The following is a 15,563-nucleotide window of genomic DNA, read 5'->3' on the forward strand; positions in this document are numbered from 1 at the left end:
AAATAATGGTATCATTAAATATAATTACACATATATTTACACAAAAACATTTCATGCATGTTTGCATATAAAAAGGACTCATGTATTTAGTACATAACAACCCCTTCACCTTACTTAGAAGAAAAAGATACTTTTATTGTCACATACATGTTGAGAAATTCGTTCTCTGCACTTTAACCCATCCCCTCAAGGGACCAGGGACCAACTCCAGGTTTTTTTTCAGTGCCCAGTCAATTGCACTGACTGAAGAACTAACATGTTTTTGATGGTGGGGATAACCGGAGCACCCGGAGGAAGCCCACGCAGACACGGGGAGAACCCGCGACCTTCCAGTGCTATCCACTGGAATACTGGAACACTGTGCCTTAACAAACAGACGACAAGAAACACAAATTCAACGCAGTGTATTGAGAGTCAGTGCACAATACAAAACCACAGTTCAACCACCAATGAATGTGTAAGTCTTTATCTCAGTTCAAAACAACAGTCCATATATAAACAAAAAAACCCTCTTCTGGATCCCAACAAGCAAACAAAAAATATTTAGTTATTATATTATATACAAAAGTTGGCCTACGAAAATAAAACCAAGCTTAGTCATTCTCCGACAACACTGGAGTTACCTCCCATAGTTCAGCATGTGCTGCTGGCAAGCAACACACTGGTTGTCACTCAGGAAGGATTGTGCCTCTTCCAATGGTGAGTTTGGTTTGAAACGCTGCCATATATATTCCCTGAGCTGAGTGCTGGCTAGTGTGCAGTTGGTGACTCAGGCGCTTGTGCTGATCACCACAATAAACTAACGTTACTAAATGTGTCTTTCTGTTGTGCATTTTCCTTATCTGCCAAAGTGGTGGATGGCCTGATGATTTTACCCGCCTTTGCCAACAATTTACTCAGATTCGGAAGGAGACGGGTGCTAATTCCAGACCCTGCTGGTGACCATCTAGTGTCACATGATCACAAATATTTTACAGACCACTTTTGTTTCAAATCCAGTAATACTAATAATAGAAAGCTATTTCTGTGTAGTGGCTGTGAATGTAAGGTACACAATATTGGCTGAGAAACTGTTTTTTCCGACCTCTTACACAATGACACAGCTCACAATGATTGTTGGTGAACTTACAGTGCATTGAAACAATTTTGGCTTACTCCAAAGAAAATTTCCTAACCTCCTGACCTGGGGACCATTTAAGACACACTCACTAAGTGTCATGGTTTTGGATTTAACAATTATTTCCTGTTTAATTTGGTTATATATGTTTTTTATATAAAGCCCCGGATCCAAGCCCTGGCTGAGAACTGCATTACCTGTGTGGGTCACGGATTTTCTCGACCATGGTTCTCAGCTTGATTCCCGGACTACATAGTATTCAACCAGCTAGCTGGCATCAATCTACCTGCATCTTGGCATACTAGCCAACTCAAGATCCAGAATTCACCTTTTGAGGGGACCTACCTGGCCATTTTCTCTGGGTCCTGTGGAAGTCACAAGAGGAGACATGGTCAGGGAGACAAAACAGCCCTGCTGTACAGATACAGAGCCACAGAGCAGCCCTGAGACTCAGCTGGTCAATGCTCCTGTGACTGCACTGGCTAGCTACACCATATTACACAATATACACAATATTGCCCAGTGCCACGGAGGTGACCCCTGTCCTGTCTAGTTCTCCGTCTGTGGCCCAACCGACTCCTGCTCACTGTGACAAGTCGATGGTCCAGCCAACAACTGCTCCTGGAGCTAATCCCTGCACCTGATAAACAGTTCCCATAGCCAGAAAGACTAAGACTCTTTACGTGTGTAAAGAAGTACTTTTTACCACAGATACCCAGCTTATACCAAATCCAATCAAACACAAATGTGGCTGGGAAGTCAGTGAGGGATCCTGATCTTCTATACCAGCAACTCCTATTGTGCAGAAGGAAGTGGGATAGCATTAAAAATGTCACTAAATGTGTGTGTTCATGCTTTTCAGAGTCAAGCTGTACTTATATCAATAAATTTTCTATTCATTATTTTTCTTGTCAACAAATCCCATCAAAAGACTGAAGATCAATGTGATCATTACTTTCTGACTTCCCCTCCGTGTCTGTGGCACTCAAACTCAGACCTTTTAAGTCTTCAGTAGGAACGGAAAACTTTAATCCCAAATATATTCTTTCATTTTGAAAAGGTTATTTTCTAAAACACCTGGGCACTAGTTTTTAGCAAACAATTTTTAAACAGAAAGAATGTGCATAGTGCAAGACTCAGATTAACATGTGATACGCAATTGAATAAATAGACCAGCAGGTCAATGAGCAACAGTGTGGCTCATTGATGTGTTGATGTCATCATTTTTGTATAACAATGGAGGTTTAGGGCACAGATGAAAAAGATATATCAGGCTTTGGCTACATAAGCAATACTTATTAGTGGGATCAATTCATTGCTGATTATGGTCCATGAACTATTAAAACATGAAAGAGGTTGTTTAATATTCTACAGTAGATAACAAACCAGCCACTGCAAAACTTTAGAAAACTTTCTAGAAGAGGCAAAAGTTGAACCATAACAAAGAACAGGGATTTGTCCTGCAACAGTGTGTGTGCAGCTAAAACAAGATTCAAAGACATAAAAATGTTTGGCAGGTTTCGGAGACTACGAAACATGGACAGTGATGTATGGACATCTGTAGGTGATGGACTGTGAGTGAATAAGCCTAAGTAGGTGAGCAGTGAACAGATGTGCTCAAATAGTAACAGAGCCTGCTGTCATCCTGCACAGTGTCTCTGTCCTCCTGACAATACACACATATCATCAAGACAGTCCATGCCATGTTAGACTTCAAATGAACTGTACAGTGACCTGCAAATGACAAGCACGGAGAGTTGCAGCCCCCTGCGACTTTGGTGTGAATGAGTTTTAACCCTTTGTTAGCGAGAAAGAGGGGAAGAAAGCATAATCTATGATCCCAATGTTTCTGGAATGTTTAAAAAGGTCAATATGCTGATATTTTTGACAGCGCTTGACCTTTTATGAAAAAAAGTAACAAAACCATTGGAATTGAAATAACTTCTTTGTTTAGTTCTGGCACATAATGTATCACAGTCAAAGCATGCTGTCTCCCCCCAGCATCTGCCCATGAGTGACTTGACTGTTAATCCGTCGTATTGATCTAATATCAAAAGGTGCTATTTAAATGCAGCATAACTCCCTAGGAGCCATGATCTGTCAGTAGGCGCTGTTTGGAGTCTGGCTGAATAACTAATGCCTGTTTTGTCTGTCGGTGTGTCCAGGTGGCCCAACATCTGGCCTCTATCTACAGAGGCAGGGCCCTACAAAGTGGTCAGGAGGGCTCAAAGAGTAAGTCAGTTAATTTGTAATATAATATATAATATATATAATCACAAAGTACTTTGCAATAAAAAAAACAAAGCAACAGACATTAGAAGAGTAAAGGATCATAGTAGTAAAAAATGGATCCAAAGTCCAGAGAGAGAAAAGTAAGTTTCCTTCAGTTTTGAGGCTGGAGCAATAAAAAACCTCAGATATCTGCTGGTGATTCGGGGCTGCAGACAGTACTGTAGCTCTCTAATGTAGGAAGGCGCCTGACCATGCAGAGCTGGAAGTGATAACAAGAATCGTGAATTAAGAAATCAAGAACTCAAGATCAGTGTCCTAAGAGACCTTTTTAGAAGACCTGGTCAAAAGCCTTGAAGTGATCCAGTGATGTCTTGCTAAGGGCAGGTGAAAAGGTGCCCAGCTGCTGACAGCTTGGATCGAAACTTCCTTTCAAAGAGCAAGTGGTGGCATATTGATAATGGCATCAGATTACATATTGATAATATGAGTGATCTTTGTACCTTCTGACTAATCATACCTTCTTTGAGGTTCTCTAAGGCCCCTTTTCTACTGTAGGAACTTAATAACCTGTGACTTACCATGTAGCCACAGTCCTGTAACTTCCTGTAACTTCGACACTGAGCAAGGAGGTGCTCTAATTGCGTGTTCCAGATACTCTCTGGGATGGGGGGGGTTTGTAGTGCTGACCGTGCCGTTATTGGTCCTGCAGATGTGTTGTAACTCTAATTGTTTGCCACAAGTTATACTACTGATTTGTGCATACATAAGTAGAAAAACGATGATGGGCACTTGTTACCAATGCAACAGCTCATATGCAGATTCAACCAACATTCATAAAGCAGGTTGTGTGACTCTTTGATCCTTTCTGTTCTCTTACTCCAGATGGGGCAGTGCAGTGGAAGCCGGGCTTATGCTGTTAAAGACTGTGTACAGCCATTGTGGCAGACACTGCTGGGCTTCCTGTGCATGCAGGCAGCAAAAGAGGCTCTTCCTTGAATTGTGAAGCTTATGGCAAGGCTTGCAAAACGAAGTCAGCAGATGCCTGAGGTTTCATATTCAAAATGTCTAAACGTCAAAAAACCGTGTCTGTTATATTTGCCTTCTGTTTAGCTCACCATACTTTATAAAGACTGATGATTTAGTGTACAAATGTGTTCACAATGTGTAATGTTACTGTGTCAAATTAAGCCTGACAACAGCTTGTGCATTACTGTCTATTTAGAATGGATGTTTTTGACAGCACCATTCACACTGGCAGTAATCCCAGCACACATCTCCCCAACTAGCTACTTCAATTCCAGCACTGCTGTTCCCGCACATGCATTAGATTGACCTCACATTAACCCAGATACATTTGATCTTTAAGAGCCATAAATTGGCTTTTGTCATTACCATAGGTTAATTACTGAGATTTGCTCTGTACCGTTGCTACACTGAGATTGCAATAATAAGCACCACACAAAAGCCATTCACACCGCCTGCATGAGCACTAAATAGGCATTGTTTTGATCTTTCTGTTCCTGTTGGGAGTTTTGTTTGTATTGGTCTATTATTAGCACTCCAGCTAGCAGTACTTTTGATACACTTTGATTCTGCTGAGCTTAGTTAGAAACCTTGCCCTTCCTGTCATTCTCTCCTTAATAAGTCATCTGACGTGCAGCCCTGATGTGGATCTGATTGCTGTCCTTGCATTCCTCACAGCACCTTTATGAGACCTTTGTTCAAGAACTTTCAAATGCAAATGATATTTCTAACAGTTCACACAGTTTTGTATTAGATTTTTAAAATCTGATTTCCACTGATTTTTCATTCATTCATTTGCTTGAATTATCTAAAATAATAATGGGCCCTATTTCTGGCATGTTACTTAACATTGCTCATTGCATAATGTCTCAGTTTCCACAGAATCCACCGGTACTACAAATGCACTCACAGTACTAAAGCGATCTTCTTATATAAATGCATGTCAAATTGAATGACCACAATGGTCTTTCTCCTTCCATGAGTCCAAGCAGGAAGCCATGGCAGCAGTCAAGTGGTACCTTCTTAAGAAGAACTAACTGACACATGTGCGTTCACCTTCTTTCCTTTTTAGAGATACAGGTGAGGTTCTATTAAAACAATTATTATTATTAAATTAAATTAAAACAAAATAAATTAGCAACTATTTTGATAATTAATTGTTGTTAAATAAATGTTTAAGTCACTTCCAAATATTTGAGTAAATTACAATTTGATGGTTCCAGGTTCTCAGATGTAAGGATGTGTTGGTTTACCATGTCTTACATTATAGTAAATTTAGAAAGTTGCTGAGACAAAATACCTAGAAAATTGGCATTTTATAAAATGTTTTCAGATGTTTTATAAACCACACTATCTGCTAGAAATCTATTAATTAAGTATTAAGTAATAATCATCAAATTAATAAATAATGAAAATAATTGTTAGTTACAGTCGTAAGTTCAAAGTCCAATTATTTTGGATTGTGCAAACAGTGGAAAGTAACATTGTTTTCACATACTGTGTGCACAGTGTACAGCCTTTATTCTTTTAATTATGTACCTGCACATTGCTTTTAATGATTTTTATTGTCACAACAACCTTACTGGATATAGATATCAAGTTCTGTATTGTCAAATGCGGAACAATTACAGTGAAGCAGTAGTTGGCAATGAAATTCTTTCATCTCACTTCAAAAAAGTTACGTAAGTGAAATCTAATTAAAAAGTGCAGCAGTTAAAATATAAGAATAAAATATAACATAAATTTGAAGTATTTATTATATACTGTGATGCTTACAGGAAAAAACAGTAAGTAACCAGGTAAGTAAGCAGGATATTTATGTACAGTACCAGTAAGTATAAGTAGTATTTAGTCTCTTAATTATTCATTCTTTCTTTCTTTATTGTTAATTGGGTTGTATCGCTGTATGAGTATACAGTTTTCTTTATTGATTAGAGGCTGCTTTCATTGTAACCTGACCAATCCTGTCAGAGTGTCAAGAGATTTAAATAATGAATGGAGTTATGCAGTTCTGCCTTGTGCGTAAATGCACAAAGCATCTCTCTTAACGGGGAGCATCTTACTATCTGAATGATGTGCCCTTTAAATAGCATGAAAATCCTGCTCCATCAACTTTAGACCAGGTTGGTCAATGATGCAATCTTTTTCTGCTGCCTCAAGATAGCAATGCGCCAACAATGCACCTGGCCACACCTCATTTTAACACCAACACTCCCGTGAGCGCACAGATGGCCGCAAGTACATTTGCTATTACACAACGTGGACGTTGGATGTAAAAATGACAAGTGCATCAACTGCAAACTAGCAATGACAGTGGCTTTGTGCTGGTTGGAAGATAGGACCATAATAATAATAATAATAAAACAGGCAAGCAAATATGTAACACTCACTATATGCACTATGTGCACTATGTGCAATATTGTTGATGTACAGTACTAATTTTACAGTACTTTTAACCTTTACAATGCCCACTCTGCAATCATACAGCTATCTAGAGTTGTCCAGCCATGCTCACAAGTGGTAAACATGGTAAACTTTCACATCTCTGCAAATCATCCCATATGACATGAATGCAGCATAATGTGTCATGTGTTCCTCGGTTCTCTTTTGACTAGTAAATGAAAAGGTTCTATTTTTTTTTTTAAAGAAATCAAAGGTTTGATCAATCATAGATGTTCAAAAATTATTAGAGGTAAAGATCAGTGTGTGTGTGTGTGTGTGTGTATGTGTGTGTGTGTGAACTGATTACCAGTGGCCGTTGTTTCTCTGGTGTGCCTTCATTAGAAGTGGAGAGGTTTTAGATTTCTCTCCTTCCACAGAAGCCCTGTGCTGATGATCCTCTTTTAGCTCAGTAACCATGACACTCATGCTATCTGATATGCAGGATCAGTAACAACACTCCAGATGTAACCAGAACAGCACATCCATGTTGTTTTTCCCTGTGATGTCTCCACTGAACGCTGTGATCATAACCAGTGAAAGTTATGGATATCATGCAGCATATATTTCAATATATTCAAAAAGTATAAAAATGTTATGAGGACACTGTAATGTTTTCTCCAAAAATTTACTTTACTTTACTGACAAAAATTGTTCACGGAATTTACACTTGATGTCATGAAAAAGTCATTACACTGTTAGTGCCCTGCGCTTTTGAAGTGCTCAAACAACTTTCAGTGGAAACATTCAATCAGTGGTGTTCCCAAGCCACTAGGGTTTAACACTATATTTTGATCCTGTCCTTACTTCAAGCCAGTTTACCTCAGTTTGAGGAAAAGTATGGATTACCTGTAAACAGAGATTCAGGTAGTGACTCTCTAAGTGAACCTTGCTGCACTACTAATTGAGCTGTGGGTTTGCTGTAGGGGCTTGTGTGGGAGTTTCTGTTAACACATTTTCTAAATTAAACCCCTTTCAGTAACAGCAAATACTGAAGAGACATTTTCATAAGAATTTTTCATCATTTCTAATGTGAAATGCCTATATTATTCTGTATTTAACCTGCTCTGAAAGGTTTTTGGACACTAGGCAGCATCTCATCTCATATACACTTTTCCAGTCGTTGTCTCTGGAGTTTTCTTGGAGTTGGTTAGATCATTTGCGGTAATCAAACAACAATCGATAAGTTGTATTGTCAGGGGTTATGTGAAAAGACATTCAGCAGTGTTTGTAAATACCTGAAATCTTTCTGTGGGAATGGCATGGCTGTAAATGAGAGCAAAACAAAGTTCATGGTAATTACAGATTTTAATAAAGATCATCACAAAGTGACCATGGCTCCTTATTACTTAAGCAATTTGACGATCATACCATACATTGGTGTTACCTTTAATCCACAAACCTCATTGAACCTACATGTAGAGGGACGAAAGTGAAACACGTAAATACACTTTAATCATGCCCCATTTGAGTTTTGAAGCTGAGACCCTTTACATGGCCTTTGCTTGAAGTGAGGGCTGTTTAACCCAACCTGACCTGTCATTAGAGGCTGTACATTAGTACATTACTGATTCTTGAGATAAGGGACAAAACCAGTTTTGGATCTTCATTTTTTATTTTAAATACTACATTCCTTTGAAATTGATGTATTTAAAGACAAAGGTCTTAAGAAAACTAACAAATTAAGTTTTTAAGATATTTAACTGTAACTGTGTAACTCTAACGTTTCATGTAGTTTCTAGATTCCTTTCAGTGGTTTTCCTTACTGGAAGATCAAAGAAAACTATAAGAGAATAATAATATATCAATAAGTCTCAGTAAAGCTGTTTAAATGTTCAGTCTTTTGGTTTTTGTGGCATCTATTGATGAGGGTTGCGAATTGCAACCTGACTGCAGCCAAATGGCTCGGCTACCGCTCGCTCTTTGCAAGCGCAGAGGAGAAGCTACGGTGGGCGACATGCTCTGTCAGCCCTTTTGCTAAACACGTGTGGTCCTCCATTTGTCCAAATTCTAACAAGCCCGATGACTACTACTACTTCTTCTTTTTCGTACATATTCTTCCACTCCTATGCTGATGATACTCAGCTCTCAGTACCAAACCACCCACTGCCTCTGCTCTCTTGCTCCCAAATCTCCTATTTCAATCTTTGTCTTTCCTTCTCTATCTTCTGCAGTCTGGGCCACTGTTTGATTTCTCTCTGTTCTTTTTTTTAATACTCCCTATTTCACTTTGTCTGCTCTTCCACTGACAGCTTTTGTCCTGTCATGCTTCCCTACAAAACAGATAAAAGTTTTACATACGACTTTGTCTTTATTGGGAGATTAACAGGGAATGTTAGCTAGCTAACTGGCATGTGTGGTTGTTTAAATAAAAAAAAGTGCTATCTATGAACTACTTTTCACCCCTGAACCACACTTCTGTAGCACATCCATGTTGTGTTGTAATGTTCTCATGAATTACTTGGTCATACCGCTTTATTCCATACATATAAACAGTTTTTGGGAGCACTTGTCAACCCCACCAGCTTGAACGTCAACTTCGTCAGACATAAAACCTGACCTATTCCATAATTTTTCACTAGGATTATCATAATGGGAAGATGGTGTTGACATATTAAAGCTGTGACTGTAGTGATATCAACACTGATTGTTTAAAATATCATAAAATTGAAAACTTATAAGTCCTAGTGTTCTACGGTTGCATCCAACTAGAGCAGGAAGTGGAAAAGGGGTCCTCAGGGTAATAGCTCACCATGACATTTCCTGATTTTTGTCAGGATAATAAAAAATCTGACGGAGTTGACAAAAAGTGAGGACCCAACTTTGAATGGCAGTTAAGTTCACTTTATTTATTGTGTGATATCTTATTTAACCAGTAATTTCACTTGATATTCATGTTTATGCATTTGTAGCATTTTTAAACACTTTATTTGGCAGTTTGACATTGTTAAGTCTTGCTGAGGACAGGTTAATTTACATGTACTTTCCAAGTATGAAGCCTGCATTTGAACAAATTCTAATGAAATTATTTATTAAAAGTATGAAAATAATTTCATGAGTATACACAGGTCTTTTAAATGTAACTTTTGAAGTATTTTTATTATTATTCATTTCTTGATTTTTAACGCAAATTAGACTGTTCACAGTTCAGAAAATCCATATTTATCTAATAGTGGCCCCTCATGCAGCTCTTCAGTTCTTCCTCTGTCCGAAACAAGCCCTTTCAGCTCCTTTCTCTTTGAGCCCGCCCTCCCTAAAGCTCAGTTTCTTAAAATTCGCCAACCCAGTAGCTTACCAGGGAAGTTTCTCTTAACTTAAGCAAGGACTTGATGAAAATGCAAATGAGAAATCCATGTCTGATCCTAGTATTTTGTCACCCTATGCATGTCACACAGCTCTGTGAAGCTAGGAGGCTCAGCCAGAATGTCAAACCAACCATTTTTATCCATACTAAATACACATCAAACACCAAGCATCTAAATGAGCTTATATCACAACATAAATCGCTCTGTAATCACTGTACATGGCTGCATTTATTGCCATCCATTTATCTCTCATCTCATCCTACACCACCATCCAACCACTCTAAACAAAGCTCATCTCCAGCTCTGACCAGCTGTGTAACTCATATCACTCAAATCACCAAACTCACAGACTTGTTAGCCGGATAACAATTAAAACAAACACACAAATATACATATACAGTTACAACCGCTGACTCACTTTTGCTGTTCTCACTGTTCTCAGTCCAAAAACAGCTGTTGTTTGTGAGTATAAAATAGCTCCTCGGCCGTCATCTTGGTATTGCGCAATCCCTGAGCTCCAAATCCATCCCTGACATCCAATATATCAAACGATTCGTCTGCTCAATACGAAGAGATAGAGACCACTACAGCCCTGTAGGTGGTTCTGTTCTCAAGTTGTGGGCTTGTAAAGCATGGGAGCGCTTTTGGTCAAAGGCATGTTAATCAATATTCACTGTTTTTATCAATATTTCAACATTTTGGAAGCTTTATGTTATTTGGAATGTGGTTGTGTGAACAGAAATAGTGTTTTGAAGAAAACTCCCAATAAAAGTGAACATGTAAACAGTAAATATGGCCAAAACATGGACATTCGCCTGGTAAGTTTTTGAAAATTTGTGGAATAACAGGTGATATTCAGTTGTATTATAATCAGTTGGATGATTGTTTTAATGGTGATATTGCTATTAAAATATAGATTTTATACCAGGGGAGGATGAAAATATCATATTTTCCTTTATTGCATCTCCATTTACTATTTAACATCAAAATAAATAGGTTCATTCAGAGTTTATTCATATTCCCTAGCTTCTGACTTATCAAAGAAGACCAGAATTATGCATCTAGTACCTAATTGTTGAGGAGTTATTCCTGATTCATTTTGGGTATGTTATTTTAAGCATTTTTCCTGTAAATAGGTTAGAAAGAAACAGAAGCATCTATAGCCTCTTTTCAACCCGGTATCATGACAAAGCGGGTTGTTATTTTAGACAGAGGCTGAAAGGAGGGCCTCCAGGAAGGGCCAGTATAAGATAGAAAATTATTAAAGTCCAGCAAAAGCTACAGTAGAAGCAGTAAGCAACTCTTTCCTCGCAACAATTGATTTAGAAATGAATGACGTCCAATTGTTGAATTTCTTCCCTTGATCTGGGACGTGCCATGTCTATGGACAAACCACCAGCCTTGTCTAGCTAATTTGCATGTTGAGCTTGCCCAGTGAATTGAACTTAGAATTTTATTATTATTTGTCAGTGTTGTGTTTACAGTTTGTTTTTGCTGCCCCAAGGTAGCCAGAAATTTAGTTGAAAAGTCTGTGGAAAAATAACCAGGCAAAAAACAGGCCTGATTCTTACAACACATTAAACATGGGCTTTAGGATTTATTTTATTAATTTAACTTTATACATGGTATGTTGGCTTAGCATATGCTTTTTTATGCCATCATCTAGTTAACAAGTAAGTAGAGCAACAAAAACAAAATAACTATTTATATAACAGAAAACAGGTAATTTGTCAATCCTGGTTAAGACTGGAATATTGACATACATTTTGATTAATGTGCATTGTCTGTAATATAGATACATACAAATACATATGATGATTTGCATGAACACACTTGCACATTCAGGTAAAATAAAAGACGTATGAATCATGTCATGAACTCTCAGCTTGCTCAAGTGAAGGTGGTGACAGATCACATCAGAAGTGACCAAAAAGGAATAATGCAAAGAGGACAAGTGAAGGAAAGAAGCAGGTATGAGACAAACTGTGAACTAAACACTGAATTAGCTGTCCATGTGCTGTAACAGTCGACCCTATATTAAGGTTTCACTAGAGAATTACATTTACAAGTTTTCACTTATCATCACACAGGTTGCATCTTGAACTAGGAAGGTGGAGTTATGCACTGCCAGAACAACACCTGTTCTATTATCTCACAAGATTTATGTGAAATGTGAGTATAACTCAATTTATTTTAATTCACTATTCATATGCGCAGACACGAATGTTGCATGCTTGCCTGAAAATATGAAACACAACTATTTGTTAAATAATTAGTATAGTAATATAATGTATAATAATATAATAATTGTAGAAAAGTGTTTGGACAGTATTATGTGAGAATATTGGACTATTTTGTTTCATCAGTGATTTGTGTTGAAAAGAGAATAGGAGAATAAGTACAGCATACACAGACCAAATGTTTTTCAGATAAACCAGCAGCACAGCTGTGAATTCACTGATACATTTTCTTTTACAGAGGATTTCGTCGTTATTTTTTGGCTTCAGGCTTAAATTTGTACAAACAGCATCAGTTTCAGATAGTAAAAAACACACGGGTACACACGGGTACAAATAGAAAGGTGTTGGTAAGTACATTTTTAAAGAGGTGGTATTATGCTAATTTTCAGGTTCAAAATCTTAATTAGCGGTTGTACCAGAACAGGTTTACATGGTTTAATTTTCAAAATTCAAAAATATTTTTCTCATACTGCACATTGCTGCAGCTCCTCTTTTCACCCTATGTGTTGTACGCTCCGCTATTGAGCTACAGAGTGATGCATCTTACTTGTACAAAATCTTTGTTGGGAGTTGCACATGCGCAGTTCCCAGGTAAGGACTACTAGCCAATCAGAAGCAGAGAAGGGCGGGTCGTAAGAAACAAGGTAGTGTGATCCAAATCAAAGCCGCTTCAGACTGTGACCGTAACCTAGCAGGTGGTATAAGTTACTCTCAATTCATTGTTCCTCATCTTACCATCAGGACTAAACGTTGAACTGTTGCCGGTGTTCTGACGATATATGCTGCCTTGCCGAAAAATGCTACCATAGCGCAAATCGATCGACTCGACTCTACTCGGCCCTGCTCCGTTTTCCATTGCAGATGGTACCCAGAGATAGTACGCAGTCGTCATAGCGACGCCACACACAACTGCCTCGACGTAATGTTCAATGCGACACACACACCAGCGAACCACACAGCTTTCTCTTTTTTAAGTTAAAACGTTTCAACATTACTCAGAATGTAAAGACAGATGAGCGGTATGAAAACCTTCCAGCTGTGTTTTGCTCTGCCGTTGTTGCTGCAGCGGTCTGTGTGATGGCGGGAGCAGAGGGCTCTGTGAGCGGCTGGCCGGCCTCACGCGCTCCTCCCGCAAGGTTGGTACAGGCTTCCCCCACAGGCAATTTGCGGAGCTCCTCAACTCCGACAATATTCAAGCACATTTTTGTTCCACCATCACTTCTCATAAAACTGTCCATATTCGAAATCTACACAGCTGATTTCTCACCTCAAAACTTCTCAGAAGTGGATTTAGTGATGAAATTACATACGAAAACTGTAAAATATAAAACTTTCTGTTGGTGGCCTCTGTCTGGCGCACAATGATGATGCAGTGAATAGTGACGATTCTCTCTGAACAATCAGCAGTCTGTCGTGTTTTCACGTTACATTTTAGTATCGTCTCAGCTCGCTTAGAACCTTGATGGAGGTTCAGTGATACGAAAAAAAGTACCTGGAAAAAAGTACCTGAAAGCAGGAACCAAACAAAGGCCAGTCGAGCCAAAGGGCCTCCGCTCAGACTAGCTTGGTTTGAGGGCGTGCCTGACCCCGCTAGCCGCTTGGCAAGCTTTATGATGCGTTTTCATTACATCACAAGTAAAGGAAGTGAAGGGCTGGACTACAAACGAGCTGTTTTCAAGCGGTTCAGAGCAGAGCTTTCTGTGGGAGATGGGAACTCCCTTTGGGCTGGACTTTGGGCTTTTTCACTTTGCAAACCTGTTACATGCACAAAAAAGATATATAACTCAATAAAGGAGAGGGGGAAAGCCAAAAAGCATAATACCACCTCTTTAAAAGGAAAAAAAGAAAGAAAGATTTATTTTTTTGGTATTGAAGCTAAAATACGTATCATGCTCTCACCTCACTATCAAAGACACATATATTTCTCTCCTACTGTCTCTCTATACCACACACACACACAAACACACCTCTTTCCTGTCTTCCTGTGACACGGGGCGGTCTTCTCCGGCTCGATGACAATGATGAATGCAATACATGAAACACATTAATGCAGCGGATTCTGGTCAATGTCAGGCCTTTCTTCACTGTGTCAAGTTAAACAAACAAGATCGAGCTAAAGCGCATGGTAATGGACCCTGCAGAGAGATAAGGCCCTTGCTACTGAAGCAGGAGGTCATGGGAATCTCAAGCTATTCTCAAACCTGAGATTGACACTCACTTAAAAATATACTCGACTCTCTGTCCAAATGGTCACACTTTTATATAATGCTATAGGCTTCTCATTTCCCTTACAAAGTTGAATTATTATGAGAAGGTGCCTTGTGTTATATATTTTCTCTGTACAGTGCTTCATCAGCAATAGGCTGTCATTGTAATAAGTGGATTCTACTTGTAGGAGATGTCTGAAGCCTTAGTGGGACGTGTTTAAAGTGTGGAGGCTTCTGACATTTTGATGACACATTCTGGTGAAATGTAAGTAATTAGGAGAGTTTTTGATTTTTAACTTCTGGTTTTAAATGATGAACCTTGTATACTTACTGTATGTCCGTCAGTGTAAAGTATCACACAGATTCTGTATAATTGGAGGATAGAAAGTGGAGGAGATTTACCACGTTGTGAAAGTGATGAATTTAAGGCCAACACATCAGAGAATTTCATTTTCATACTCATTTTTTATAATATAATTTCAAACCTCTCGACAATGTGGAATTCACAGGAAAAATGTGTGTGTGTGTCTGTGTGTGTGTGTGTGTGTTTGTGTGTAACATATTTTATGTATGTCTGTAAAAATTCTCAAAATGAGCATGATTGGTATCTTTGTTGGGCCATTACAACATAACACTTTTAAATGCATGTATGTTTCTAGTAAGAAGAGTATAATTATAAGAGTATAAAGAAAATGCCAGGTGCTTGATGACTGAAATTAACCTGCTCAGCACTCAGTCACATCTGTTTGGGCTTGATGGGATAAAGTTTTTTTTTACAATGAACAACACATTAAAGCGAGATGTCAGCAGGTGATGAGCATGTATAAATATGGTACATAAAATTGAGATTCCTATATTTGTGTGGCTTCTTAGCCTACATAAAATATACTGCTAAATCAAATGTTGAAATGTGTGACAGCAGGTCTGTCAGAACACATCCCACTGTCTATGTCTGTACACTTCATTTGGCAGGCATGTTTGATTCATTTTTTTCAATAAT

Source organism: Micropterus salmoides, unplaced genomic scaffold, assembly GCF_014851395.1.
Source record: "Micropterus salmoides isolate LMB-PRFRI ecotype aquatic unplaced genomic scaffold, ASM1485139v1 Ms_hic_scaffold_15, whole genome shotgun sequence".
NCBI classification, from domain to species: domain Eukaryota; kingdom Metazoa; phylum Chordata; class Actinopteri; order Centrarchiformes; family Centrarchidae; genus Micropterus; species Micropterus salmoides.